Below are 18,742 nucleotides of genomic sequence, written 5' to 3'. Positions count from 1 at the left end.
ATTGGGCCTCAAACCCAAAACAACGCCTGCAGCACCTGGGGTTCACAGCCGGTCTCCCATGCAGCTACTAACCAGGCCTGAAGCCGCTTAGCTTCCGCGATCTGACGAGAGCGGGCGCTTTCGGCTTAGTGTGGCCGCAGGCAACCTCCAAGGCGCCGTTCCGGCGCCTTGAAGGTGAGGCTTCCCACGCGTGCTCATAGCCATTGGGCCTCAAACCCAAAACAACGCCTGCAGCACCTGGGGTTCACAGCCGGTCTCCCATGCAGCTACTAACCAGGCCTGAAGCCGCTTAGCTTCCGCGATCTGACGAGAGCGGGCGCTTTCGGCTTAGTGTGGCCGCAGGCAACCTCCAGGGCGCCATTCCGGCGCCTTGAAGGTGAGGCTTCCCACGCGTGCTCATAGCCATTGGGCCTCAAACCCAAAACAATGCCTGCAGCACCTGGGGTTCACAGCCCGTCTCCCATGCAGCTACTAACCAAGCCTGAAGCCGCTTAGCTTCCGCGATCTGACGAGAGCGGGCGCTTTCGGCTTAGTGTGGCCGCAGGCAACCTCCAAGGCGCCGTTCCGGCGCCTTGAAGGTGAGGCTTCCCACGCGTGCTCATAGCCATTGGGCCTCAAACCCAAAACAACGCCTGCAGCACCTGGGGTTCACAGCCGGTCTCCCATGCAGCTACTAACCAGGCCTGAAGCCGCTTAGCTTCCGCGATCTGACGAGAGCGGGCGCTTTCGGCTTAGTGTGGCCGCAGGCAACCTCCAGGGCGCCGTTCCGGCGCCTTGAAGGTGAGGCTTCCCACGCGTGCTCATAGCCATTGGGCCTCAAACCCAAAACAATGCCTGCAGCACCTGGGGTTCACAGCCGGTCTCCCATGCAGCTACTAACCAGGCCTGAAGCCGCTTAGCTTCCGCGATCTGACGAGAGCGGGCGCTTTCGGCTTAGTGTGGCCGCAGGCAGCCTCCAAGGCGCCGTTCCGGCGCCTTGAAGGTGAGGCTTCCCACGCGTGCTCATAGCCATTGGGCCTCAAACCCAAAACAATGCCTGCAGCACCTGGGGTTCACAGCCGGTCTCCCATGCAGCTACTAACCAGGCCTGAAGCCGCTTAGCTTCCGCGATCTGACGAGAGCGGGCGCTTTCGGCTTAGTGTGGCCGCAGGCAACCTCCAAGGCGCCGTTCCGGCGCCTTGAAGGTGAGGCTTCCCACGCGTGCTCATAGCCATTGGGCCTCAAACCCAAAACAACGCCTGCAGCACCTGGGGTTCACAGCCGGTCTCCCATGCAGCTACTAACCAGGCCTGAAGCCGCTTAGCTTCCGCGATCTGACGAGAGCGGGCGCTTTCGGCTTAGTGTGGCCGCAGGCAACCTCCAGGGCGCCGTTCCGGCGCCTTGAAGGTGAGGCTTCCCACGCGTGCTCATAGCCATTGGGCCTCAAACCCAAAACAATGCCTGCAGCACCTGGGGTTCACAGCCGGTCTCCCATGCAGCTACTAACCAGGCCTGAAGCCGCTTAGCTTCCGCGATCTGACGAGAGCGGGCGCTTTCGGCTTAGTGTGGCCGCAGGCAACCTCCAAGGCGCCGTTCCGGCGCCTTGAAGGTGAGGCTTCCCACGCGTGCTCATAGCCATTGGGCCTCAAACCCAAAACAACGCCTGCAGCACCTGGGGTTCACAGCCGGTCTCCCATGCAGCTACTAACCAGGCTTGAAGCCGCTTAGCTTCCGCGATCTGACGAGAGCGGGCGCTTACGGCTTAGTGTGGCCGCAGGCAACCTCCAAGGCGCCGTTCCGGCGCCTTAAAGGTGAGGCTTCCCACGCGTGCTCATAGCCATTGGGCCTCAAACCCAAAACAACGCCTGCAGCACCTGGGGTTCACAGCCGGTCTCCCATGCAGCTACTAACCAGGCCTGAAGCCGCTTAGCTTCCGCGATCTGACGAGAGCGGGCGCTTTCGGCTTAGTGTGGCCGCAAGCAACCTCCAGGGCGCCGTTCGGGCGCCTTGAAGGTGAGGCTTCCCACGCGTGCTCATAGCCATTGGGCCTCAAACCCAAAACAATGCCTGCAGCACCTGGGGTTCACAGCCGGTCTCCCATGCAGCTACTAACCAGGCCTGAAGCCGCTTAGCTTCCGCGATCTGACGAGAGCGGGCGCTTTCGGCTTAGTGTGGCCGCAGGCAACCTCCAAGGCGCCGTTCCGGCGCCTTGAAGGTGAGGCTTCCCACGCGTGCTCATAGCCATTGGGCCTCAAACCCAAAACAACGCCTGCAGCACCTGGGGTTCACAGCCGGTCTCCCATGCAGCTACTAACCAGGCCTGAAGCCGCTTAGCTTCCGCGATCTGACGAGAGCGGGCGCTTTCGGCTTAGTGTGGCCGCAGGCAACCTCCAGGGCGCCGTTCCGGCGCCTTGAAGGTGAGGCTTCCCACGCGTGCTCATAGCCATTGGGCCTCAAACCCAAAACAATGCCTGCAGCACCTGGGGTTCACAGCCGGTCTCCCATGCAGCTACTAACCAGGCCTGAAGCCGCTTAGCTTCCGCGATCTGACGAGAGCGGGCGCTTTCGGCTTAGTGTGGCCGCAGGCAACCTCCAAGGCGCCGTTCCGGCGCCTTGAAGGTGAGGCTTCCCACGCATGCTCATAGCCATTGGGCCTCAAACCCAAAACAACGCCTGCAGCACCTGGGGTTCACAGCCGGTCTCCCATGCAGCTACTAACCAGGCCTGAAGCCGCTTAGCTTCCGCGATCTGACGAGAGCGGGCGCTTTCGGCTTAGTGTGGCCGCAGGCAACCTCCAGGGCGCCATTCCGGCGCCTTGAAGGTGAGGCTTCCCACGCGTGCTCATAGCCATTGGGCCTCAAACCCAAAACAATGCCTGCAGCACCTGGGGTTCACAGCCGGTCTCCCATGCAGCTACTAACCAGGCCTGAAGCCGCTTAGCTTCCGCGATCTGACGAGAGCGGGCGCTTTCGGCTTAGTGTGGCCGCAGGCAACCTCCAAGGCGCCGTTCCGGCGCCTTGAAGGTGAGGCTTCCCACGCGTGCTCATAGCCATTGGGCCTCAAACCCAAAACAACGCCTGCAGCACCTGGGGTTCACAGCCGGTCTCCCATGCAGCTACTAACCAGGCCTGAAGCCGCTTAGCTTCCGCGATCTGACGAGAGCGGGCGCTTTCGGCTTAGTGTGGCCGCAGGCAACCTCCAAGGCGCCGTTCCGGCGCCTTGAAGGTGAGGCTTCCCACGCGTGCTCATAGCCATTGGGCCTCAAACCCAAAACAACGCCTGCAGCACCTGGGGTTCACAGCCGGTCTCCCATGCAGCTACTAACCAGGCCTGAAGCCGCTTAGCTTCCGCGATCTGACGAGAGCGGGCGCTTTCGGCTTAGTGTGGCCGCAGGCAACCTCCAGGGCGCCGTTCCGGCGCCTTGAAGGTGAGGCTTCCCACGCGTGCTCATAGCCATTGGGCCTCAAACCCAAAACAATGCCTGCAGCACCTGGGGTTCACAGCCGGTCTCCCATGCAGCTACTAACCAGGCCTGAAGCCGCTTAGCTTCCGCGATCTGACGAGAGCGGGCGCTTTCGGCTTAGTGTGGTCGCAGGCAACCTCCAAGGCGCCGTTCCGGCGCCTTGAAGGTGAGGCTTCCCACGCGTGCTCATAGCCATTGGGCCTCAAACCCAAAACAACGCCTGCAGCACCTGGGGTTCACAGCCAGTCTCCCATGCAGCTACTAACCAGGCCTGAAGCCGCTTAGCTTCCGCGATCTGACGAGAGCGGGCGCTTTCGGCTTAGTGTGGCCGCAGGCAACCTCCAGGGCGCCGTTCCGGCGCCTTGAAGGTGAGGCTTCCCACGCGTGCTCATAGCCATTGGGCCTCAAACCCAAAACAATGCCTGCAGCACCTGGGGTTCACAGCCGGTCTCCCATGCAGCTACTAACCAGGCCTGAAGCCGCTTAGCTTCCGCGATCTGACGAGAGCGGGCGCTTTCGGCTTAGTGTGGCCGCAGGCAACCTCCAAGGCGCCGTTCCGGCGCCTTGAAGGTGAGGCTTCCCACGCGTGCTCATAGCCATTGGGCCTCAAACCCAAAACAACGCCTGCAGCACCTGGGGTTCACAGCCGGTCTCCCATGCAGCTACTAACCAGGCCTGAAGCCGCTTAGCTTCCGCGATCTGACGAGAGCGGGCGCTTACGGCTTAGTGTGGCCGCAGGCAACCTCCAAGGCGCCGTTCCGGCGCCTTAAAGGTGAGGCTTCCCACGCGTGCTCATAGCCATTGGTCCTCAAACCCAAAACAACGCCTGCAGCACCTGGGGTTCACAGCCGGTCTCCCATGCAGCTACTAACCAGGCCTGAAGCCGCTTAGCTTCCGCGATCTGACGAGAGCGGGCGCTTTCGGCTTAGTGTGGCCGCAAGCAACCTCCAGAGCGCCGTTCCGGCGCCTTGAAGGTGAGGCTTCCCACGCGTGCTCATAGCCATTGGGCCTCAAACCCAAAACAATGCCTGCAGCACCTGGGGTTCACAGCCGGTCTCCCATGCAGCTACTAACCAGGCCTGAAGCCGCTTAGCTTCCGCGATCTGACGAGAGCGGGCGCTTTCGGCTTAGTGTGGCCGCAGGCAACCTCCAAGGCGCCGTTCCGGCGCCTTGAAGGTGAGGCTTCCCACGCGTGCTCATAGCCATTGGGCCTCAAACCCAAAACAATGCCTGCAGCACCTGGGGTTCACAGCCGGTCTCCCATGCAGCTACTAACCAGGCCTGAAGCCGCTTAGCTTCCGCGATCTGACGAGAGCGGGCGCTTTCGACTTAGTGTGGCCGCAGGCAACCTCCAGGGCGCCGTTCCGGCGCCTTGAAGGTGAGGCTTCCCACGCGTGCTCATAGCCATTGGGCCTCAAACCCAAAACAATGCCTGCAGCACCTGGGGTTCACAGCCGGTCTCCCATGCAGCTACTAACCAGGCCTGAAGCCGCTTAGCTTCCGCGATCTGACGAGAGCGGGCGCTTTCGGCTTAGTGTGGCCGCAGGCAACCTTCAAGGCGCCGTTCCGGCGCCTTGAAGGTGAGGCTTCCCACGCGTGCTCATAGCCATTGGGCCTCAAACCCAAAACAACGCCTGCAGCACCTGGGGTTCACAGCCGGTCTCCCATGCAGCTACTAACCAGGCCTGAAGCCGCTTAGCTTCCGCGATCTGACGAGAGCGGGCGCTTTCGGCTTAGTGTGGCCGCAGGCAACCTCCAAGGCGCCGTTCCGGCGCCTTGAAGGTGAGGCTTCCCACGCGTGCTCATAGCCATTGGGCCTCAAACCCAAAACAATGCCTGCAGCACCTGGGGTTCACAGCCGGTCTCCCATGCAGCTACTAACCAGGCCTGAAGCCGCTTAGCTTCCGCGATCTGACGAGAGCGGGCGCTTTCGGCTTAGTGTGGCCGCAGGCAATCTCCAAGGCGCCGTTCCGGTGCCTTGAAGGTGAGGCTTCCCACGCGTGCTCATAGCCATTGGGCCTCAAACCCAAAACAACGCCTGCAGCACCTGGGGTTCACAGCCGGTCTCCCATGCAGCTACTAACCAGGCCTGAAGCCGCTTAGCTTCCGCGATCTGACGAGAGCGGGCGCTTTCGGCTTAGTGTGGCCGCAGGCAACCTCCAGGGCGCCGTTCCGGCGCCTTGAAGGTGAGGCTTCCCACGCGTGCTCATAGCCATTGGGCCTCAAACCCAAAACAATGCCTGCAGCACCTGGGGTTCACAGCCGGTCTCCCATGCAGCTACTAACCAGGCCTGAAGCCGCTTAGCTTCCGCGATCTGATGAGAGCGGGCGCTTTCGGCTTAGTGTGGCCGCAGACAACCTCCAAGGCGCCGTTCCGGCGCCTTGAAGGTGAGGCTTCCCACGCGTGCTCATAGCCATTGGGCCTCAAACCCAAAACAACGCCTGCAGCACCTGGGGTTCACAGCCGGTCTCCCATGCAGCTACTAACCAGGCCTGAAGCCGCTTAGCTTCCGCGATCTGACGAGAGCGGGCGCTTTCGGCTTAGTGTGGCCGCAGGCAACCTCCAGGGCGCCGTTCCGGCGCCTTGAAGGTGAGGCTTCCCACGCGTGCCCATAGCCATTGGGCCTCAAACCCAAAACAATGCCTGCAGCACCTGGGGTTCACAGCCGGTCTCCCATGCAGCTACTAACCAGGCCTGAAGCCGCTTAGCTTCCGCGATCTGACGAGAGCGGGCGCTTTCGGCTTAGTGTGGCCGCAGGCAACCTCCAAGGCGCCGTTCCGGCGCCTTGAAGGTGAGGCTTCCCACGCGTGCTCATAGCCATTGGGCCTCAAACCCAAAACAACGCCTGCAGCACCTGGGGTTCACAGCCGGTCTCCCATGCAGCTACTAACCAGGCCTGAAGCCGCTTAGCTTCCGCGATCTGACGAGAGCGGGCGCTTTCGGCTTAGTGTGGCCGCAGGCAACCTCCAAGGCGCCGTTCCGGCGCCTTGAAGGTGAGGCTTCCCACGCGTGCTCATAGCCATTGGGCCTCAAACCCAAAACAACGCCTGCAGCACCTGGGGTTCACAGCCGGTCTCCCATGCAGCTACTAACCAGGCCTGAAGCCGCTTAGCTTCCGCGATCTGACGAGAGCGGGCGCTTTCGGCTTAGTGTGGCCGCAGGCAACCTCCAGGGCGCCATTCCGGCGCCTTGAAGGTGAGGCTTCCCACGCGTGCTCATAGCCATTGGGCCTCAAACCCAAAACAATGCCTGCAGCACCTGGGGTTCACAGCTGGTCTCCCATGCAGCTACTAACCAGGCCTGAAGCCGCTTAGCTTCCGCGATCTGACGAGAGCGGGCGCTTTCGGCTTAGTGTGGCCGCAGGCAACCTCCAAGGCGCCGTTCCGGCGCCTTGAAGGTGAGGCTTCCCACGCGTGCTCATAGCCATTGGGCCTCAAACCCAAAACAACGCCTGCAGCACCTGGGGTTCACAGCCGGTCTCCCATGCAGCTACTAACCAGGCCTGAAGCCGCTTAGCTTCCGCGATCTGACGAGAGCGGGCGCTTTCGGCTTAGTGTGGCCGCAGGCAACCTCCAAGGCGCCGTTCCGGCGCCTTGAAGGTGAGGCTTCCCACGCGTGCTCATAGCCATTGGGCCTCAAACCCAAAACAACGCCTGCAGCACCTGGGGTTCACAGCCGGTCTCCCATGCAGCTACTAACCAGGCCTGAAGCCGCTTAGCTTCCGCGATCTGACGAGAGCGGGCGCTTTCGGCTTAGTGTGGCCGCAGGCAACCTCCAGGGCGCCATTCCGGCGCCTTGAAGGTGAGGCTTCCCACGCGTGCTCATAGCCATTGGGCCTCAAACCCAAAACAATGCCTGCAGCACCTGGGGTTCACAGCCGGTCTCCCATGCAGCTACTAACCAGGCCTGAAGCCGCTTAGCTTCCGCGATCTGACGAGAGCGGGCGCTTTCGGCTTAGTGTGGCCGCAGGCAACCTCCAAGGCGCCGTTCCGGCGCCTTGAAGGTGAGGCTTCCCACGCGTGCTCATAGCCATTGGGCCTCAAACCCAAAACAACGCCTGCAGCACCTGGGGTTCACAGCCGGTCTCCCATGCAGCTACTAACCAGGCCTGAAGCCGCTTAGCTTCCGCAATCTGACGAGAGCGGGCGCTTTCGGCTTAGTGTGGCCGCAGGCAACCTCCAAGGCGCCGTTCCGGCGCCTTGAAGGTGAGGCTTCCCACGCGTGCTCATAGCCATTGGGCCTCAAACCCAAAACAATGCCTGCAGCACCTGGGGTTCACAGCCGGTCTCCCATGCAGCTACTAACCAGGCCTGAAGCCGCTTAGCTTCCGCGATCTGACGAGAGCGGGCGCTTTCGGCTTAGTGTGGCCGCAGGCAACCTGCAGGGCGCTGTTCCGGCGCCTTGAAGGTGAGGCTTCCCACGCGTGCTCATAGCCATTGGGCCTCAAACCCAAAACAATGCCTGCAGCACCTGGGGTTCACAGCCGGTCTCCCATGCAGCTACTAACCAGGCCTGAAGCCGCTTAGCTTCCGCGATCTGACGAGAGCGGGCGCTTTCGGCTTAGTGTGGCCGCAGGCAACCTCCAAGGCGCCGTTCCGGCGCCTTGAAGGTGAGGCTTCCCACGCGTGCTCATAGCCATTGGGCCTCAAACCCAAAACAATGCCTGCAGCACCTGGGGTTCACAGCCGGTCTCCCATGCAGCTACTAACCAGGCCTGAAGCCGCTTAGCTTCCGCGATCTGACGAGAGCGGGCGCTTTCGGCTTAGTGTGGCCGCAGGCAACCTCCAAGGCGCCGTTCCGGCGCCTTGAAGGTGAGGCTTCCCACGCGTGCTCATAGCCATTGGGCCTCAAACCCAAAACAACGCCTGCAGCACCTGGGGTTCACAGCCGGTCTCCCATGCAGCTACTAACCAGGCCTGAAGCCGCTTAGCTTCCGCGATCTGACGAGAGCGGGCGCTTTCGGCTTAGTGTGGCCACAGGCAACCTCCAAGGCGCCGTTCCGGCGCCTTGAAGGTGAGGCTTCCCACGCGTGCTCATAGCCATTGGGCCTCAAACCCCAAAAAACGCCTGCAGCACCTGGGGTTCACAGCCGGTCTCCCATGCAGCTACTAACCAGGCCTGAAGCCACTTAGCTTCCGCGATCTGACGAGAGCGGGCGCTTTTGGCTTAGTGTGGCCGCAGGCAAACTCCAAGGCGCCGTTCCGGCGCCTTGAAGGTGAGGCTTCCCACGCGTGCTCATAGCCATTGGGCCTCAAACCCAAAAAAACGCCTGCAGCACCTGGGGTTCACAGCCGGACTCCCATGCAGCTACTAACCAGGCCTGAAGCCACTTAGCTTCCACGATCTGACGAGAGCGGGCGCTTTTGGCTTAGTGTGGCCGCAGGCAAACTCCAAGGCGCCGTTCCGGCGCCTTGAAGGTGAGGCTTCCCACGCGTGCTCATAGCCATTGGGCCTCAAACCCAAAAAAACGCCTGCAGCACCTGGGGTTCACAGCCAGTCTCCCATGCAGCTACTAACCAGGCCTGAAGCCACTTAGCTTCCGCGATCTGACGAGAGCGGGCGCTTTTGGCTTAGTGTGGCCGCAGGCAAACTCCAAGGCGCCGTTCCGGCGCCTTGAAGGTGAGGCTTCCCACGCGTGCTCATAGCCATTGGGCCTCAAACCCAAAAAAACGCCTGCAGCACCTGGGGTTCACAGCCGGTCTCCCATGCAGCTACTAACCAGGCCTGAAACCACTTAGCTTCCGCGATCTGACGAGAGCGGGCGCTTTTGGCTTAGTCTGGCCGCAGGCAAGCTCCAAGGCGCCGTTCCGGCGCCTTGAAGGTGAGGCTTCCCACGTGTGCTCATAGCCATTGGGCCTCAAACCCAAAAAAACGCCTGCAGCACCTGGGGTTCACAGCCGGTCTCCCATGCAGCTACTAACCAGGCCTGAAGCCATTTAGCTTCCGCGATCTGACGAGAGCGGGCGCTTTTGGCTTAGTGTGGCCGCAGGCAACCTCCAAGGCGCCGTTCCGGCGCCTTGAAGGTGAGGCTTCCCACGCGTGCTCATAGCCATTGGGCCTCAAACCCAAAAAAACGCCTGCAGCACCTGGGGTTCACAGCCGGACTCCCATGCAGCTACTAACCAGGCCTGAAGCCACTTAGCTTCCGCGATCTGACGAGAGCGGGCGCTTTTGGCTTAGTGTGGCCGCAGGCAAACTCCAAGGCGCCGTTCCGGCGCCTTGAAGGTGAGGCTTCCCACGCGTGCTCATAGCCATTGGGCCTCAAACCCAAAAAAACGCCTGCAGCACCTGGGGTTCACAGCCGGTCTCCCATGCAGCTACTAACCAGGCCTGAAGCCACTTAGCTTCCGCGATCTGACGAGAGCAGGCGCTTTTGGCTTTGTGTGGCCGCAGGCAAACTCCAAGGCGCCGTTCCGGCGCCTTGAAGGTGAGGCTTCCCACGCGTGCTCATAGCCATTGGGCCTCAAACCCAAAAAAACGCCTGCAGCACCTGGGGTTCACAGCCGGACTCCCATGCAGCTACTAACCAGGCCTGAAGCCACTTAGCTTCCGCGATCTGACGAGAGCGGGCGCTTTTGGCTTAGTGTGGCCGCAGGCATACTCCAAGGCGCCGTTCCGGCGCCTTGAAGGTGAGGCTTCCCACGCGTGCTCATAGCCATTGGGCCTCAAACCCAAAAAAACACCTGCAGCACCTGGGGTTCACAGCCGGTCTCCCATGCAGCTACTAACCAGGCCTGAAGCCACTTAGCTTCCGCGATCTGACGAGAGCGGGCGCTTTTGGCTTAGTGTGGCCGCAGGTAAACTCCAAGGCGCCGTTCCGGCGCCTTGAAGGTGAGACTTCCCACGCGTGCTCATAGCCATTGGGCCTCAAACCCAATAAAACGCCTGCAGCACCTGGGGTTCACAGCCGGTCTCCCATGCAGCTACTAACCAGGCCTGAAGCCACTTAGCTTCCGCGATCTGACGAGAGCGGGCGCTTTTGGCTTAGTGTGGCCGCAGGCAAACTCCAAGGCGCCGTTCCGGCGCCTTGAAGGTGAGGCTTCCCACGCGTGCTCATAGCCATTGGGCCTCAAACCCAAAAAAACGCCTGCAGCACCTGGGGTTCACAGCCGGTCTCCCATGCAGCTACTAACCAGGCCTGAAGCCACTTTTAGCTTCCGCGATCTGACGAGAGCGGGCGCTTTTGGCTTAGTGTGGCCGCAGGCAAACTCCAAGGCGCCGTTCCGGCGCCTTGAAGGTGAGGCTTCCCACGCGTGCTCATAGCCATTGGGCCTCAAACCCAAAAAAACGCCTGCAGCACCTGGGGTTCACAGCCGGTCTCCCATGCAGCTACTAACCAGGCCTGAAGCCACTTAGCTTCCGCGATCTGACGAGAGCGGGCGCTTTTGGCTTAGTCTGGCCGCAGGCAAGCTCCAAGGCGCCGTTCCGGCGCCTTGAAGGTGAGGCTTCCCACGTGTGCTCATAGCCATTGGGCCTCAAACCCAAAAAAACGCCTGCAGCACCTGGGGTTCACAGCCGGTCTCCCATGCAGCTACTAACCAGGCCTGAAGCCATTTAGCTTCCGCGATCTGACGAGAGCGGGCGCTTTTGGCTTAGTGTGGCCGCAGGCAACCTCCAAGGCGCCGTTCCGGCGCCTTGAAGGTGAGGCTTCCCACGCGTGCTCATAGCCATTGGGCCTCAAACCCAAAAAAAACGCCTGCAGCACCTGGGGTTCACAGCCGGACTCCCATGCAGCTACTAACCAGGCCTGAAGCCACTTAGCTTCCGCGATCTGACGAGAGCGGGCGCTTTTGGCTTAGTGTGGCCGCAGGCAAACTCCAAGGCGCCGTTCCGGCGCCTTGAAGGTGAGGCTTCCCACGCGTGCTCATAGCCATTGGGCCTCAAACCCAAAAAAACGCCTGCAGCACCTGGGGTTCACAGCCGGTCTCCCATGCAGCTACTAACCAGGCCTGAAGCCACTTAGCTTCCGCGATCTGACGAGAGCAGGCGCTTTTGGCTTTGTGTGGCCGCAGGCAAACTCCAAGGCGCCGTTCCGGCGCCTTGAAGGTGAGGCTTCCCACGCGTGCTCATAGCCATTGGGCCTCAAACCCAAAAAAACGCCTGCAGCACCTGGGGTTCACAGCCGGACTCCCATGCAGCTACTAACCAGGCCTAAAGCCACTTAGCTTCCGCGATCTGACGAGAGCGGGCGCTTTTGGCTTAGTGTGGCCGCAGGCATACTCCAAGGCGCCGTTCCGGCGCCTTGAAGGTGAGGCTTCCCACGCGTGCTCATAGCCATTGGGCCTCAAACCCAAAAAAACACCTGCAGCACCTGGGGTTCACAGCCGGTCTCCCATGCAGCTACTAACCAGGCCTGAAGCCACTTAGCTTCCGCGATCGGACGAGAGCGGGCGCTTTTGGCTTAGTGTGGCCGCAGGTAAACTCCAAGGCGCCGTTCCGGCGCCTTGAAAGTGAGACTTCCCACGCGTGCTCATAGCCATTGGGCCTCAAACCCAATAAAACGCCTGCAGCACCTGGGGTTCACAGCCGGTCTCCCATGCAGCTACTAACCAGGCCTGAAGCCTCTTAGCTTCCGCGTATCTGACGAGAGCGGGCGCTTTTGGCTTAGTGTGGCCGCAGGCAAACTCCAAGGCGCCGTTCCGGCGCCTTGAAGGTGAGGCTTCCCACGCGTGCTCATAGCTATTGGGCCTCAAACCCAAAAAAACGCCTGCAGCACCTGGGGTTCACAGCCGGTCTCCCATGCAGCTACTAACCAGGCCTGAAGCCACTTTTAGCTTCCGCGATCTGACGAGAGCGGGCGCTTTTGGCTTAGTGTGGCCGCAGGCAAACTCCAAGGCGCCGTTCCGGCGCCTTGAAGGTGAGGCTTCCCACGCGTGCTCATAGCCATTGGGCCTCAAACCCAAAAAAACGCCTGCAGCACCTGGGGTTCACAGCCGGTCTCCCATGCAGCTACTAACCAGGCCTGAAGCCACTTAGCTTCCGCGATCTGACGAGAGCGGGCGTTTTTGGCTTAGTGTGGCCGCAGGCAAACTCCAAGGCGCCGTTCTGGCGCCTTGAAGGTGAGGCTTCCCACGCGTGCTCATAGCCATTGGGCCTCAAACCCAAAAAAACGCCTGCAGCACCTGGGGTTCACAGCCAGTCTCCCAAGCAGCTACTAACCAGACCTGAAGCCACTTAGCTTCCACGATCTGACGAGAGCGGGCGCTTTTGGCTTAGTGTGGATGCAGGCAAACTCCAAGGCGCCGTCCCGGCGCCTTGAAGGTGAGGCTTCCCACGCGTGCTCATAGCCATTGGGCCTCAAACCCAAAAAAACGACTGCAGCACCTGGGGTTCACAGCCGGTCTCCCATGCAGCTACTAACCAGGCCTGAAGCCACTTAGCTTCCGCGATCTGACGAGAGCGGGCGATTTTGGCTTAGTGTGGCCGCAGGCAAACTCCAAGGCGCCGTTCCGGCGCCTTGAAGGTGAGGCTTCCCACGCGTGCTCATAGCCATTGGGCCTCAAACCCAAAAAAACGCCTGCAGCACCTGGGGTTCACAGCCGGTCTCCCATGCAGCCACTAACCAGGCCTGAAGCCACTTAGCTTCCGCAATCTGACGAGAGCAGGCGCTTTTGGCTTAGTGTGGCCGCAGGGAAACTCCAAGGCACCGTTCCGGCGCCTTGAAGGTGAGGCTTCCCACGCGTGCTCATAGCCATTGGGCCTCAAACCCAAAAAAACACCTGCAGCACCTGGGGTTCACAGCCGGTCTCCCATGCAGCTACTTACCAGGCCTGAAGCCACTTAGCTTCCGCAATCTGACGAGAGCGGGCGCTTTTGGCTTAGTGTGGCCGCAGGCAAACTCCAAGGCGCCGTTCCGGCGCCTTGAAGGTGAGGCTTCCCACGCGTGCTCATAGCCATTGGGCCTCAAACCCAAAAAAACGCCTGCAGCACCTGGGGTTCACAGCCGGTCTCCCATGCAGCTACTAACCAGGCCTGAAGCCACTTAGCTTCCGCGATCTGACGATAGCGGGCGCTTTTGGCTTAGTGTGGCCGCAGGCAAACTCCAAGGCGCCGTTCCGGCGCCTTGAAGGTGAGGCTTCCCACGCGTGCTCATAGCCATTGGGCCTCAAACCCAAAAAAACGCCTGCAGCACCAGGGGTTCACAGCCGGTCTCCCATGCAGCTACTAACCAGGCCTGAAGCCACTTAGCTTCCGCGATCTGACGAGAGCGGGCGCTTTTGGCTTAGTGTGGCCGCAGGCAAACTCCAAGGCGCCGTTCCGGCGCCTTGAAGGTGAGGCTTCCCACGCGTGCTCATAGCCATTGGGCCTCAAACCCAAAAAAACGCCTGCAGCACCTGGGGTTCACAGCCGGCAGCTACAAACCAGGCGTGAAGCCACTTAGCTTCCGCGATCTGACGAGAGCGGGCGCTTTTGGCTTAGTGTGGCCGCAGGCAAACTCCAAGGCGCCGTTCCGGCGCCTTGAAGGTGAGGCTTCCCACGCGTGCTCATAGCCATTGGGCCTCAAACCCAAAAAACGCCTGCAGCACCTGGGGTTCACAGCCGGTCTCCCATGCAGCTACTAACCAGGCCTGAAGCCACTTAGCTTCCGCAATCTGACAAGAGCGGGCGCTTTTGGCTTTGTGTGGCCGCAGGCAAACTCCAAAGCGCCGTTCCGGCGCCTTGAAGGTGAGGCTTCCCACGCGTGCTCATAGCCATTGGGCCTCAAACCCAAAAAAACGCCTGCAGCACCTGGGGTTCACAGCCAGTCTCCCATGCAGCTACTAACCAGGCCTGAAGCCACTTAGCTTCCGCGATCTGACGAGAGCGGGCGCTTTTGGCTTAATGTAGCTGCAGGCAAACTCCAAGGCGCCGTTCCGGCGCCTTGAAGGTGAGGCTTCCCAGGCGTGCTCATAGCCATTGGGCCTCAAACCCAAAAAAACGCCTGCAGCACCTGGGGTTCACAGCCGGTCTCCCATGCAGCTACTAACCAGGCCTGAAGCCACTTAGCTTCCGCGATCTGACGAGAGCGGGCGCTTTTGGCTTAGTGTGGCCGCAGGCAAACTCCAAGGCGCCGTTCCGGCGCCTTGAAGGTGAGGCTTCCCACGCGTGCTCATAGCCATTGGGCCTCAAACCCAAAAAAAACGCCTGCAGCACCTGGGGTTCACAGCCGGTCTCCCATGCAGCTACTAACCAGGCCTGAAGCCACTTAGCTTCCGCGATCTGACGAGAGCGGGCGCTTTTGGCTTAGTGTGGCCGCAGGCAAACTCCAAGGCGCCGTTCTGGCGCCTTGAAGGTGAGGCTTCCCACGCGTGCTCATAGCCATTGGGCCTCAAACCCAAAAAAACGCCTGCAGCACCTGGGGTTCACAGCCGGTCTCCCATGCAGCTACTAACCAGGCCTGAAGCCACTTAGCTTCCGCGATCTGACGAGAGCGGGCGCTTTTGGCTTAGTGTGGCCGCAGGCAAATTCCAAGGCGCCGTTCCGGCGCCTTGAAGGTGAGGCTTCCCACGCGTGCTCATAGCCATTGGGCCTCAAACCCAAAAAAACGCCTGCAGCACCTGGGGTTCACAGCCGGTCTCCCATGCAGCTACTAACCAGGCCTGAAGCCGCTTAGCTTCCGCGATCTGACGAGAGCGGGCGCTTTCGGCTTAGTGTGGCCACAGGCAAACTCCATGGCGCCGTTCCGGCGCCTTGAAGGTGAGGCTTCCCACGCGTGCTCATAGCCATTAGGCCGCAAACCCAAAAAAAAAGCCTGCAGCACCGGGGGGGTTCACAGCCGGTCTCCCATGCAGCTACTAACCAGGCCTGAAGCCGCTTTGATTCTGCGATCTGACAAGAGCGGGCGCCTTCGGCTTAGTGTGTCCACAGGCAAGCTCCAAACTTTTGTATAATACTCGCAGCTTGAGAAGGGCCAAAAACATTATCAAAAACAACACTCACCCTGGAAATGCCTTGTTTGAGCTCCTTCCATCAAGTAAACGTTTTAGATCAACCCGCACACACACAAACAGACTGAAAGACAGCTTTTTCCCAAACTTGATAAACTCTGAATCCTCTCTGAAATAATTAACAATGTGTACAAATTGTTTAAACATCTGTAATACCTGGCATACTTGTATAATTTCTTCTCTTCCTTGTTACTATCACTATGTTCCCTATATGCACCGTGGGGTTGTCATGAAAAGTAATTTTGTTGTGTTACACAATGACAATAAAGTGAATTGAATTGATTCAGACTGTACTGCAGCTATCTAGATGATTCAGACTGTACTGCAGCTATCTAGATGATTCAGACTGTACTGCAGCTATCTACCTGAGGAGCAGGTGATAACTAACCTAAGGGCCCCTCACCAGGACTAAGCTCCCTGGTGAGGGCAGGAGAGTCAGACTAGCCAGTTTGGCAACACACGGGCAGATACAGCACAAAAACGGAGGGGTAAGCCAGTCGGCAACCAGATCAGATAGGCGAAGGCACAGAATCACAAGACAGGAGAGTAGTCAAGGCTAGCAGAAGGTCATAACAAATAATACAATTCAATTAGTACTTTAAGCTATCAACAGAATCTGTCTAAGGGCTGGTGCACACCGAGCGGCATTTTCAGCGTTTCTGCAGCCGCTTGCGGCTGTGGATACGCTTGGTCAATGTATCTCAATGGGGTGGTGCACACCAGAGCGGGAGGCGTTTTGCAGAAACGCATACTCCCGGGGTGAGGCATTTTTTGGATTGTGGATGCGTTTCTGCCTCAATGTTTAGTATAGGAAAAACGCAAACTGCTCTGAAAAACAGCAGTTCAGAGCGGTTTTGCAGGCGTTTTTGTTACAGAAGCTGTTCAGTAACAGCTTTACTGTAACAATATCTGAAATCTACTACACCAAAAACGCTTCACAAAACCGCAAAATGCTAGCTGAAACGCTACAGAAAAATAACAAAAAGCGTTTCAAAATCTGCTAGCATTTTGCGGATCTGCTAGCGTTTTTTGGTGTGCACCAGGCCTAACTGTGGATCCCCAGCTCCTGCTGGTTCTAGCACACTTTCGGGTCTGACTATGGTCTGAGTGCTAACACGTAGCGAATGCAACAGCAGACAAGGAACAACTGACAGGCCTGCCCTATATATATTGGGAGCGCTCTAAAGCCACGCCCCAGTCACTCAACCAATCCTGATCAGTGTTGGAGTCAGCTGACCGGCTGATCAGCTGACTCCCCTTCTGTATGCATAAAGATCCTGTCTGTGTGCGCGCGCGTAGAACTTAGTCTGTGTGCCGGTGAAAGAGTAGGCAAAGATCCACCATGCGACGAAAGCTACTGGCTGAAACGCGGGGACAGCCGCCATGCCACTCGGCGCTGCCGCGGCTTCCCTCTCATTCCCCACTAACCCAGGCACCAGTCCATCCTGTCCCCGCACGACGGAACCCGCCGGCTGGAACGCGGAGATAGCCGCCATGCTACTGCTTGACGCGGCGGCATCTCCGCAATCCTTTACAAATCAGAATTCTGTTCTTTGCTGACACAAATCGTTACACTTATTAGTTGTAAGGTATTTTATTATATTATTTTTTGGCAAAGTACTTTGGCTAAGGTAATCCAAATTTACGTTAGCAGCCCGTCGCGCTCCTACCAAAGGGTGCCGCACCAGAAGGTAACTCAAAATTACATTATCAGCCCGTCGCACTCCTACTAAAGGGTGCCAGACCAAAAGGTAACTCAAGATTACATTATCAGCCCGTTGCTCTCCTACCCCAGGGCTCCGGATCAAAAGGTAACTTAAAATTACATTATCAGCCCATCGCGCTCCTACCACAGGGTGCTGGACAAAAAGGTAACTTAAAGTTACATTATAAACCCGTCACGCTCCTTCCACAGGGCGCCGGACCATACGGCAATGAGTATGACAAACACAACCCTATTTGGGCATATTTGAGTATGAATTTTTGCATGATGCGCATGCGCTAACACAAAGTTTTCTTTACGCCACCTAATGCATGCGCACAGGATGTAATGCCTTATGGCATAACATGCTATAACAATCAAAATTAGGTCAGCAGCCCGTCGCACTCCAACTCCAGGGCTCCAGACCACAAGGTAACTCAAAATTCCATTATCAACCTGTCGCGCTCCTACAACAGGGGCCGGACCACATGGCAGTGAGAATAATCTAACACAAGTCAAACAATGACAGACGTACAATTACTTTGCTTGTTGTTATGTTTTGACACCAGATTACTATCGAGTGTGACCATGTTTCAGGGCCATATACAGTTACGCTCTGTCAGTCAGTTGTAAATGGGGGTGATAAATGACTTTGGGTACCTCTCCCATTTGTAGTGCTGCAGCACACCAAAAACCTCTAGCAGATCTGCAAAACGCTAGAGGTTTTTGAAGCAGATTTCAGAGCGATTCTAGGCATGTTTTCTACGAATGCCTAGCGTTTTTTGTGTAGCAGATTACAAATACTGTTACAGTAAAAGCTGTTACTGAACAGCTTCTGTAACAAAAACGTCTGGAAAACCACTCTGATCTAGCATTTTTCAGAGCCGGTTTCCACTTTCCTATACTTTAACATTGAGGCAGAAACGACTCAGAAATCTAAAAAATGCTGCAGCCCGAGTTTGTGGAAAAAACTAACCGCTCTGGTGTGCACCATCCCATTCACTTTCATTAGCCAAGTTTTTTTTTTCCCCTGCAAGTATTTTAAAGAGCACTTCAGAACCGCTCTGGTGTGCACCAGCCCTTACAGGATGTATTCTCTGCAGAATCCTGCACCCAGCCTCCAATACTGCAGAGTGACCAGGAACTGCTTTCCATTCCTCCCTCTTCCCCAGTCTTCATCCAGACTAGAAAAGCAGTGAAAAGCACCACCTGAGAGGGCATGAGCCAGAGACTCCCAGCATCCTCTATTTATACCGATCTGAGTATTGTGAGGTCATCAGGTAATCCCAGCATTCTCTATACCCAGCTGTGCATTGTAAGGTCATAACGTAATCCCAGCATCCTCTATCTCTACCCAGCTGAGTATTGTGACGTCATCAGGTAATACTAGCATCCTCTATCTATACGGAGCTGAGTGTTGTGAGGTAGCGGTGGGAAAAAAAACAGCTGTAACTGATTAGTCAAGTTTTTTTCATCTGGAAAGACAATTTACAGCACGTCAGCATTGTTTGCATTTCATTGATAGTCTATTCTGAACTAAGGATGTGATTACATTTGTTTACACTCATAATTCACACTTAATACACTTCAATAATACACTTTCAAATTCACACTGATGTATGCTTCCTGGGTGAGGTTAATTGGCTTTTCTATATAATGACTGCTTATCT

General features: G+C 58.1%; 21 non-coding genes and 53 pseudogenes across 21 annotated transcripts; all 74 read right to left on the bottom strand.

Annotated features, from left to right (window-relative positions):
* Positions 1-24: 24 nt before the first annotated feature.
* Positions 25-142, bottom strand: LOC137550442 (5S ribosomal RNA; annotated as a pseudogene).
* An 84-nt stretch (positions 143-226) lies between these two features.
* On the bottom strand, positions 227-344 carry LOC137550441 (5S ribosomal RNA; annotated as a pseudogene).
* Positions 345-427: 83 nt separating this feature from the next.
* Positions 428-546, bottom strand: LOC137549351 (5S ribosomal RNA; annotated as a pseudogene).
* An 84-nt stretch (positions 547-630) lies between these two features.
* Positions 631-748, bottom strand: LOC137550440 (5S ribosomal RNA; annotated as a pseudogene).
* An 83-nt stretch (positions 749-831) lies between these two features.
* LOC137549320 (5S ribosomal RNA) lies at positions 832-950 on the bottom strand. Its single transcript, XR_011026803.1, has one exon. It is a non-coding gene; the product is annotated as a 5S ribosomal RNA (ribosomal RNA).
* An 83-nt stretch (positions 951-1,033) lies between these two features.
* LOC137549308 (5S ribosomal RNA) lies at positions 1,034-1,152 on the bottom strand. Its single transcript, XR_011026802.1, has one exon. It is a non-coding gene; the product is annotated as a 5S ribosomal RNA (ribosomal RNA).
* An 84-nt stretch (positions 1,153-1,236) lies between these two features.
* On the bottom strand, positions 1,237-1,354 carry LOC137550439 (5S ribosomal RNA; annotated as a pseudogene).
* An 83-nt stretch (positions 1,355-1,437) lies between these two features.
* Positions 1,438-1,556, bottom strand: LOC137549297 (5S ribosomal RNA). The gene has a single exon (XR_011026801.1). It is a non-coding gene; the product is annotated as a 5S ribosomal RNA (ribosomal RNA).
* An 84-nt stretch (positions 1,557-1,640) lies between these two features.
* Positions 1,641-1,758, bottom strand: LOC137553172 (5S ribosomal RNA; annotated as a pseudogene).
* Positions 1,759-1,842: 84 nt separating this feature from the next.
* Positions 1,843-1,960, bottom strand: LOC137551281 (5S ribosomal RNA; annotated as a pseudogene).
* An 83-nt stretch (positions 1,961-2,043) lies between these two features.
* LOC137549285 (5S ribosomal RNA) lies at positions 2,044-2,162 on the bottom strand. The gene has a single exon (XR_011026799.1). It is a non-coding gene; the product is annotated as a 5S ribosomal RNA (ribosomal RNA).
* An 84-nt stretch (positions 2,163-2,246) lies between these two features.
* On the bottom strand, positions 2,247-2,364 carry LOC137550437 (5S ribosomal RNA; annotated as a pseudogene).
* Positions 2,365-2,447: 83 nt separating this feature from the next.
* Positions 2,448-2,566, bottom strand: LOC137549273 (5S ribosomal RNA). Its single transcript, XR_011026798.1, has one exon. It is a non-coding gene; the product is annotated as a 5S ribosomal RNA (ribosomal RNA).
* An 84-nt stretch (positions 2,567-2,650) lies between these two features.
* LOC137550436 (5S ribosomal RNA) lies at positions 2,651-2,768 on the bottom strand (annotated as a pseudogene).
* Positions 2,769-2,851: 83 nt separating this feature from the next.
* LOC137549260 (5S ribosomal RNA) lies at positions 2,852-2,970 on the bottom strand. Its single transcript, XR_011026796.1, has one exon. It is a non-coding gene; the product is annotated as a 5S ribosomal RNA (ribosomal RNA).
* An 84-nt stretch (positions 2,971-3,054) lies between these two features.
* Positions 3,055-3,172, bottom strand: LOC137550435 (5S ribosomal RNA; annotated as a pseudogene).
* Positions 3,173-3,256: 84 nt separating this feature from the next.
* Positions 3,257-3,374, bottom strand: LOC137550434 (5S ribosomal RNA; annotated as a pseudogene).
* Positions 3,375-3,457: 83 nt separating this feature from the next.
* On the bottom strand, positions 3,458-3,576 carry LOC137558114 (5S ribosomal RNA; annotated as a pseudogene).
* An 84-nt stretch (positions 3,577-3,660) lies between these two features.
* On the bottom strand, positions 3,661-3,778 carry LOC137552089 (5S ribosomal RNA; annotated as a pseudogene).
* Positions 3,779-3,861: 83 nt separating this feature from the next.
* On the bottom strand, positions 3,862-3,980 carry LOC137549249 (5S ribosomal RNA). The gene has a single exon (XR_011026795.1). It is a non-coding gene; the product is annotated as a 5S ribosomal RNA (ribosomal RNA).
* Positions 3,981-4,064: 84 nt separating this feature from the next.
* Positions 4,065-4,182, bottom strand: LOC137551139 (5S ribosomal RNA; annotated as a pseudogene).
* Positions 4,183-4,266: 84 nt separating this feature from the next.
* LOC137551280 (5S ribosomal RNA) lies at positions 4,267-4,384 on the bottom strand (annotated as a pseudogene).
* Positions 4,385-4,467: 83 nt separating this feature from the next.
* On the bottom strand, positions 4,468-4,586 carry LOC137549237 (5S ribosomal RNA). The gene has a single exon (XR_011026794.1). It is a non-coding gene; the product is annotated as a 5S ribosomal RNA (ribosomal RNA).
* Positions 4,587-4,669: 83 nt separating this feature from the next.
* On the bottom strand, positions 4,670-4,788 carry LOC137556719 (5S ribosomal RNA). The gene has a single exon (XR_011029358.1). It is a non-coding gene; the product is annotated as a 5S ribosomal RNA (ribosomal RNA).
* An 83-nt stretch (positions 4,789-4,871) lies between these two features.
* On the bottom strand, positions 4,872-4,990 carry LOC137549226 (5S ribosomal RNA). The gene has a single exon (XR_011026793.1). It is a non-coding gene; the product is annotated as a 5S ribosomal RNA (ribosomal RNA).
* Positions 4,991-5,074: 84 nt separating this feature from the next.
* LOC137550433 (5S ribosomal RNA) lies at positions 5,075-5,192 on the bottom strand (annotated as a pseudogene).
* Positions 5,193-5,275: 83 nt separating this feature from the next.
* On the bottom strand, positions 5,276-5,394 carry LOC137549215 (5S ribosomal RNA). Its single transcript, XR_011026792.1, has one exon. It is a non-coding gene; the product is annotated as a 5S ribosomal RNA (ribosomal RNA).
* An 84-nt stretch (positions 5,395-5,478) lies between these two features.
* Positions 5,479-5,596, bottom strand: LOC137550431 (5S ribosomal RNA; annotated as a pseudogene).
* An 83-nt stretch (positions 5,597-5,679) lies between these two features.
* On the bottom strand, positions 5,680-5,798 carry LOC137549848 (5S ribosomal RNA). Its single transcript, XR_011026860.1, has one exon. It is a non-coding gene; the product is annotated as a 5S ribosomal RNA (ribosomal RNA).
* An 84-nt stretch (positions 5,799-5,882) lies between these two features.
* LOC137550430 (5S ribosomal RNA) lies at positions 5,883-6,000 on the bottom strand (annotated as a pseudogene).
* Positions 6,001-6,083: 83 nt separating this feature from the next.
* LOC137549202 (5S ribosomal RNA) lies at positions 6,084-6,202 on the bottom strand. Its single transcript, XR_011026790.1, has one exon. It is a non-coding gene; the product is annotated as a 5S ribosomal RNA (ribosomal RNA).
* Positions 6,203-6,286: 84 nt separating this feature from the next.
* Positions 6,287-6,404, bottom strand: LOC137550429 (5S ribosomal RNA; annotated as a pseudogene).
* An 83-nt stretch (positions 6,405-6,487) lies between these two features.
* On the bottom strand, positions 6,488-6,606 carry LOC137556237 (5S ribosomal RNA). The gene has a single exon (XR_011028894.1). It is a non-coding gene; the product is annotated as a 5S ribosomal RNA (ribosomal RNA).
* An 83-nt stretch (positions 6,607-6,689) lies between these two features.
* Positions 6,690-6,808, bottom strand: LOC137554926 (5S ribosomal RNA). The gene has a single exon (XR_011027639.1). It is a non-coding gene; the product is annotated as a 5S ribosomal RNA (ribosomal RNA).
* An 83-nt stretch (positions 6,809-6,891) lies between these two features.
* LOC137556234 (5S ribosomal RNA) lies at positions 6,892-7,010 on the bottom strand. Its single transcript, XR_011028892.1, has one exon. It is a non-coding gene; the product is annotated as a 5S ribosomal RNA (ribosomal RNA).
* An 83-nt stretch (positions 7,011-7,093) lies between these two features.
* On the bottom strand, positions 7,094-7,212 carry LOC137556233 (5S ribosomal RNA). The gene has a single exon (XR_011028891.1). It is a non-coding gene; the product is annotated as a 5S ribosomal RNA (ribosomal RNA).
* An 83-nt stretch (positions 7,213-7,295) lies between these two features.
* On the bottom strand, positions 7,296-7,414 carry LOC137549190 (5S ribosomal RNA). The gene has a single exon (XR_011026789.1). It is a non-coding gene; the product is annotated as a 5S ribosomal RNA (ribosomal RNA).
* Positions 7,415-7,497: 83 nt separating this feature from the next.
* LOC137558858 (5S ribosomal RNA) lies at positions 7,498-7,616 on the bottom strand (annotated as a pseudogene).
* An 83-nt stretch (positions 7,617-7,699) lies between these two features.
* LOC137549179 (5S ribosomal RNA) lies at positions 7,700-7,818 on the bottom strand. Its single transcript, XR_011026788.1, has one exon. It is a non-coding gene; the product is annotated as a 5S ribosomal RNA (ribosomal RNA).
* An 83-nt stretch (positions 7,819-7,901) lies between these two features.
* Positions 7,902-8,020, bottom strand: LOC137549168 (5S ribosomal RNA). The gene has a single exon (XR_011026786.1). It is a non-coding gene; the product is annotated as a 5S ribosomal RNA (ribosomal RNA).
* Positions 8,021-8,103: 83 nt separating this feature from the next.
* Positions 8,104-8,222, bottom strand: LOC137549157 (5S ribosomal RNA). Its single transcript, XR_011026785.1, has one exon. It is a non-coding gene; the product is annotated as a 5S ribosomal RNA (ribosomal RNA).
* Positions 8,223-8,305: 83 nt separating this feature from the next.
* On the bottom strand, positions 8,306-8,424 carry LOC137557018 (5S ribosomal RNA; annotated as a pseudogene).
* Positions 8,425-8,507: 83 nt separating this feature from the next.
* LOC137556901 (5S ribosomal RNA) lies at positions 8,508-8,626 on the bottom strand (annotated as a pseudogene).
* Positions 8,627-8,709: 83 nt separating this feature from the next.
* On the bottom strand, positions 8,710-8,828 carry LOC137549347 (5S ribosomal RNA; annotated as a pseudogene).
* An 83-nt stretch (positions 8,829-8,911) lies between these two features.
* Positions 8,912-9,030, bottom strand: LOC137547581 (5S ribosomal RNA; annotated as a pseudogene).
* Positions 9,031-9,113: 83 nt separating this feature from the next.
* Positions 9,114-9,232, bottom strand: LOC137559233 (5S ribosomal RNA; annotated as a pseudogene).
* An 83-nt stretch (positions 9,233-9,315) lies between these two features.
* On the bottom strand, positions 9,316-9,434 carry LOC137558438 (5S ribosomal RNA; annotated as a pseudogene).
* An 83-nt stretch (positions 9,435-9,517) lies between these two features.
* LOC137559080 (5S ribosomal RNA) lies at positions 9,518-9,636 on the bottom strand (annotated as a pseudogene).
* An 83-nt stretch (positions 9,637-9,719) lies between these two features.
* On the bottom strand, positions 9,720-9,838 carry LOC137549878 (5S ribosomal RNA; annotated as a pseudogene).
* Positions 9,839-9,921: 83 nt separating this feature from the next.
* LOC137559078 (5S ribosomal RNA) lies at positions 9,922-10,040 on the bottom strand (annotated as a pseudogene).
* An 83-nt stretch (positions 10,041-10,123) lies between these two features.
* LOC137557236 (5S ribosomal RNA) lies at positions 10,124-10,242 on the bottom strand (annotated as a pseudogene).
* Positions 10,243-10,325: 83 nt separating this feature from the next.
* LOC137556900 (5S ribosomal RNA) lies at positions 10,326-10,444 on the bottom strand (annotated as a pseudogene).
* An 83-nt stretch (positions 10,445-10,527) lies between these two features.
* Positions 10,528-10,648, bottom strand: LOC137550929 (5S ribosomal RNA; annotated as a pseudogene).
* An 83-nt stretch (positions 10,649-10,731) lies between these two features.
* LOC137557561 (5S ribosomal RNA) lies at positions 10,732-10,850 on the bottom strand (annotated as a pseudogene).
* Positions 10,851-10,933: 83 nt separating this feature from the next.
* Positions 10,934-11,052, bottom strand: LOC137558436 (5S ribosomal RNA; annotated as a pseudogene).
* An 84-nt stretch (positions 11,053-11,136) lies between these two features.
* On the bottom strand, positions 11,137-11,255 carry LOC137559077 (5S ribosomal RNA; annotated as a pseudogene).
* Positions 11,256-11,338: 83 nt separating this feature from the next.
* On the bottom strand, positions 11,339-11,457 carry LOC137549877 (5S ribosomal RNA; annotated as a pseudogene).
* An 83-nt stretch (positions 11,458-11,540) lies between these two features.
* On the bottom strand, positions 11,541-11,659 carry LOC137558137 (5S ribosomal RNA; annotated as a pseudogene).
* Positions 11,660-11,742: 83 nt separating this feature from the next.
* On the bottom strand, positions 11,743-11,861 carry LOC137556908 (5S ribosomal RNA; annotated as a pseudogene).
* An 83-nt stretch (positions 11,862-11,944) lies between these two features.
* On the bottom strand, positions 11,945-12,064 carry LOC137551176 (5S ribosomal RNA; annotated as a pseudogene).
* Positions 12,065-12,147: 83 nt separating this feature from the next.
* Positions 12,148-12,268, bottom strand: LOC137550928 (5S ribosomal RNA; annotated as a pseudogene).
* Positions 12,269-12,351: 83 nt separating this feature from the next.
* Positions 12,352-12,470, bottom strand: LOC137557605 (5S ribosomal RNA; annotated as a pseudogene).
* An 83-nt stretch (positions 12,471-12,553) lies between these two features.
* Positions 12,554-12,672, bottom strand: LOC137553975 (5S ribosomal RNA; annotated as a pseudogene).
* Positions 12,673-12,755: 83 nt separating this feature from the next.
* LOC137548870 (5S ribosomal RNA) lies at positions 12,756-12,874 on the bottom strand (annotated as a pseudogene).
* An 83-nt stretch (positions 12,875-12,957) lies between these two features.
* On the bottom strand, positions 12,958-13,076 carry LOC137553628 (5S ribosomal RNA; annotated as a pseudogene).
* Positions 13,077-13,159: 83 nt separating this feature from the next.
* LOC137549983 (5S ribosomal RNA) lies at positions 13,160-13,278 on the bottom strand (annotated as a pseudogene).
* Positions 13,279-13,361: 83 nt separating this feature from the next.
* Positions 13,362-13,480, bottom strand: LOC137549744 (5S ribosomal RNA; annotated as a pseudogene).
* An 83-nt stretch (positions 13,481-13,563) lies between these two features.
* On the bottom strand, positions 13,564-13,682 carry LOC137557043 (5S ribosomal RNA; annotated as a pseudogene).
* A 275-nt stretch (positions 13,683-13,957) lies between these two features.
* LOC137552829 (5S ribosomal RNA) lies at positions 13,958-14,076 on the bottom strand (annotated as a pseudogene).
* Positions 14,077-14,159: 83 nt separating this feature from the next.
* Positions 14,160-14,278, bottom strand: LOC137551122 (5S ribosomal RNA; annotated as a pseudogene).
* Positions 14,279-14,361: 83 nt separating this feature from the next.
* On the bottom strand, positions 14,362-14,480 carry LOC137556898 (5S ribosomal RNA; annotated as a pseudogene).
* An 84-nt stretch (positions 14,481-14,564) lies between these two features.
* LOC137556897 (5S ribosomal RNA) lies at positions 14,565-14,683 on the bottom strand (annotated as a pseudogene).
* Positions 14,684-14,766: 83 nt separating this feature from the next.
* Positions 14,767-14,885, bottom strand: LOC137556896 (5S ribosomal RNA; annotated as a pseudogene).
* Positions 14,886-14,968: 83 nt separating this feature from the next.
* LOC137557017 (5S ribosomal RNA) lies at positions 14,969-15,087 on the bottom strand (annotated as a pseudogene).
* Positions 15,088-18,742: the final 3,655 nt, after the last annotated feature.

This window comes from Hyperolius riggenbachi, chromosome 2, assembly GCF_040937935.1.
Source record: "Hyperolius riggenbachi isolate aHypRig1 chromosome 2, aHypRig1.pri, whole genome shotgun sequence".
NCBI classification, from domain to species: Eukaryota; Metazoa; Chordata; class Amphibia; order Anura; family Hyperoliidae; genus Hyperolius; species Hyperolius riggenbachi.
This window is presented reverse-complemented; position numbering and strand designations above follow the sequence as displayed.